The sequence below is a fragment of the Anomalospiza imberbis genome, unplaced genomic scaffold, assembly GCF_031753505.1.
Source record: "Anomalospiza imberbis isolate Cuckoo-Finch-1a 21T00152 unplaced genomic scaffold, ASM3175350v1 scaffold_47, whole genome shotgun sequence".
NCBI lineage: Eukaryota > Metazoa > Chordata > Aves > Passeriformes > Viduidae > Anomalospiza > Anomalospiza imberbis.
Genome location: NW_027100078.1, coordinates 920,021 through 923,939, shown reverse-complemented (window position 1 = coordinate 923,939; position 3,919 = coordinate 920,021). Strand labels below are relative to the sequence as shown.

Sequence of the window (3,919 nt, the reverse complement as noted above, 5' to 3'; positions counted from 1 at the left end):
AGGCTCAAGGGGATTCACAGAGCTCATCCTGCTGCAAGGATGAGGACAAGGGAGTGGGAACTCAGCAGTGAGGAGAGCTGAGGGCTGGAGAGCAGCTCTGAATGACACTAAAATCCCACTGGACCTCTGAGACATTGCTGCTCCTCAGCCCGTGACAGGATGAGTCCCTAAGCCTGGGGCTCAGCCTTCCTCGTGGTGAGGGGCATCAAGGAAGGCAACAGTGTGATGGAGACTGCCATGGGCTGGGAACTCACTGGGGGAAAAGAGGGAGCAGTTGGGAAGTAAAAGGCAGGTGGGGGAGAGAACAGTTCAGAGAAGGGCTGAGCTACAGCTTGAGCAAGCTGCAAAATGTCATTTGGGGTCATCCCAGATTGATTTCATTTCAGAACTTAAGGAACAAGTTTATTTTGGGGTGGTGGCATGTTTTCCCTGGGAGGTGTACACTCTGCACACTTGAGCTGTGTTGCTGAAATGCTCCAGCAGGTCTGTGCTGCAGGTCACCCCATTTCTTCTTTGGCTGATTGCGGCCCGCTGCTGAGCTCCAGAAGAGCCCTGGCAGAGCCCAGAGCAGCCTCAGCACCCGCAGAGCCCGGCTGCAAGGAGAGAAACCAGAAAGCGCCCGTCAGCTGAAGGCTCCTGTCCCCTTGTCCCAGCCGCCCGCGGTGCCCAGGCCATGCTGGCCGTGCCCAGAGCTGTGCCCAGAGCTGCCCATCCCTGCTGCCTTTGGGAGCAGAGCAGGAGGGCAGGACATGTGCCCAGCCTGCAGCCGGCCACGGCACATCCAGCCCTCAGCAGCTGCCCAGAGCAGGATGCTCCCGTGCTCGCTGCCATCTCCCCAAAGCTCTGATCCCACCATGCCAAGCAGATGGGACCCACCTGACGCCATCCCCCGCTGGAAGAAAAGCTGGTCCCAAACGATGTCCTCAGCCTTCTCCAAGGGCACGGCCCATCCATGCCACAGCTGCTCCCTAGCACTTCCCCATCCAGACTGGACCCCAGCTAGAATGGTTCCTCTAGAAAAACAAACAACAAATTATTGAAAATAGATTACAGAGGGGAACAAGAAAAAAGGTCAAAAATCATATTACTGTCAGGGACTTGAGGAAGGCCCAACCCCTGCATGCCAGGGAAAAACCCACCCACAGGTGAGGGAAGCCCAGGCTCTCTCCCTTCCCCCCTGCACTGCCCCCCAAAATAACGGTGATCCCAAAGCAAACAGGGGCAGTGGAGCAGCCCAAGCCCTTCCTTGCCTGCAAAGCAAAGCAGCCCCTGCACAGGTTCTGGAGTCCCACCTCTGCTCCCACCATGGGGTTTGTTTGTGTCGGGCTGGCTGCCCCAGCCCCAGCCCGGGGCACGGTGGGTGCTGGGGGCTGTTGGCAGGGCCAGGAGCCCACTCCCATTTCATCACCACCCCAGCCCATCCCCCAGCCCTGCCAAAAGCAGCCTGGCAGCCGACTGAAGGATCAGCTGCATCCGCCCCCGCAAAGGGGGAACCTTTGGTTCCTGGCCAGGCTGTGCAATGCCCAAATCTGGGAGCATCCCCCTGCGTGTGGGCTCACCTGCTAATTCCCTGTGGAGCCTGGCTTTGGAGAAGGTGCCAGAATCGAAGTCCATCATCCTCAGCTGCTGGTGGCCAGGTGGAGGAAGAGGTTGTCATCCTTGATGTCGTCCTCGCTGTCCCCAGCAGCAGCAGCCCCACCTGGTACAGCTTGTCCAGGGGCTCCTTCTCCTTCCCTGGGGGTGAGCCCAGGCTGTCTGGGTTCTGCCCAGGGCCCAGAGCTGTCAGGGAACCAGGACAAGCAAAACCAGCTCAGATGGGGGCCACCAGTGCTGGGCAGAGCAGCTCAGCTCCAGCACAAGGGCTGCATGTTCCCATCTGATGACCCCTGGGCAATGACACAGGCAGGACAAAATGTCTGGGTTCCTTTGCTTCTGATTGCCAAGGCATGTGTGGAGCTGCAACTTACCAGGGCCTTGCATCAAAGTGTGCCTGTGGCTCTCTCCCTTCTTCTAGGGCCGATCAATATCCTGCAGCCAGGGATCACAGAACAGCTCTTCTAACGAGGGCCTGTCCGAGTGCAGCATGGATAAACACCGCCTGATCACATCTTGGCACTCTGGGCAGAGAAACCAGAACCCGCCGGTCAGCTGGAGAAGGCTCCTGTTGGCTTTGTCCCCCTATTCCCGTGCCCAGGCCATGCTGGATGTGCTCAGAGCTGGGCCTAAACTTCCCCATCAATTCCCTGTTTTGGAGGAGAGCAGGAGAGCAGGACATGTGCCACCTCCTCAGCAGCTGCCAGAGCAGGATGCTCACGAGCTGCTGCTGTCTCCCAGCACTGGCATTGCCCCCATGGCCAGAGATGAGGATCCACCTTGAGAGAGCCGTTGTGGCAGTGAGAGCTGATGGTCCCAGCTGATGTTCTGGCTCCTCCTGAAAGGGTGCTCCCCGCAGACCATCTGGTGCAGCAGGATGCCCAGGGACCAGATGGTAGCTGGCTTGCCGTAGTAAAATCCAAAGTGGATCCATTCCGGGGGGCTGTATGACGGTGTTCCTGTGGAATACAGATGGGGTTCATCAGGGGGATGCTGCTGCTCCCAGAGCCTGGCCCCAGCATCCCTGGGCGTGTGGGGGCTGCCCCAGTGGCACACGGGGTGACCTGATGCCCTCTCGCCAGCACCTGGGACTTGTGTATAGACTCAGGGTTGGAAAAGAAGCCACTGGGGTTGCAAGAGGGCAGCAGAAGTCCTGGCAAGGCCCGACCATGAGGAGGAAAAACCCACCCAGTGCTTGGGAAAACCATGCCTTCATCCTTCCTGCCTGCACTGCCCAAAAAACATCATGAGTCCAAAACAAACCAGGTGAGTGGAGCAGTCCAAGCCCTTTGTCACCTGCACACCAAACCGGCTGGGACACAGGTTACAGCCCCCCTCTCTGCTACCCCCACCCACGGGTGTTTTTGTCAGGCTGGCTTTCCCAGCCCCAGCCTCAGTCCTGCCCAGAGTGGTGGGCAAAGGCTGCCAGCAGGGCTTGAAGCTGGCTCCCCACCCAGCCCTGCTCAATCGCAACTCAGCTGAAATCTCAGTGCCATGAAGGGCAACAAAAGGGAGAATCCCCGCTGCCACACCCAGCTTGGGCTGTGAGATGTTGGGCCATGAGATGCCAGGACCGAGAGCACACCCCTGCGTGGGCTCACCTGCAAAGCGAGTGTAGGCTGTGTCTTGCAGGTAGGTGCCACAGCCAAAGTCAATCAATTTGGCCTGCCCAGTGGCCAGGTCCACCAGAATGTTCCCTGGTTTGATGTCCCTGTGCAGGACCCCACAGCTGGTGCAGTGCTGCACGGCCTCCAGCACCTGGCGGAACAGATCCCGCGCCACCTCCTCGGACAGGAATCCCCGTGCCCGAATGAAATGATGCGGGTCCTGAGACCGCTTCGGGCGTTCCAGCACCATCAAGATGTATTTGGGGAGCTCAAGCCACTCCAGCAGCTGGACGACACCGGGGAATCCAGTGGACACCTTGTCCAGCAGCACGATCTCCAGGGGTGCGCTGGTGCCGTCGGGCTGCAGGAGGAGCGCAATGCTATCAGTGGGGCTGATGCCGTGCCGGGGGTCAGGAACTCCTCACCCAGCCCGGGGTGCTCTGCGCCCTGCGCTGGCCCCACGCCCGCTCTCCCTCGAGGTGTCCTGGTGGCTCCCACCCTGCCGGGCCTCGGCTCATCCCCGCCCGGCACGGCCCGGCTTCTGCCGCTGGCCCCGCTCACTCACCAGCTCGCCCCAGTGCCGGACGCGGTTCCTTGGCACCCTTTTGATGGCCACCTGCAAGCCAAGAGCAGCAGCGGGCTGAGCATGCCACCTGCCCTGCCCTGCCCTGCCCTGCCCCAGCCCCATCCTCCTCCTCCTCCTCCTCCTCCTCCTCCCC

General features: G+C 60.3%; 1 long non-coding RNA gene across 1 annotated transcript; it reads right to left on the bottom strand.

Moving 5' to 3' along the window:
• Window positions 1-1,577: 1,577 nt before the first annotated feature.
• On the bottom strand, window positions 1,578-2,492 carry LOC137466904 (uncharacterized). The gene is made up of 3 exons (XR_010995330.1): window positions 2,373-2,492; window positions 1,968-2,117; window positions 1,578-1,734 (listed from the first exon to the last, which is right to left on the bottom strand). It is a non-coding gene; the product is annotated as an uncharacterized lncRNA (long non-coding RNA).
• Window positions 2,493-3,919: the final 1,427 nt, after the last annotated feature.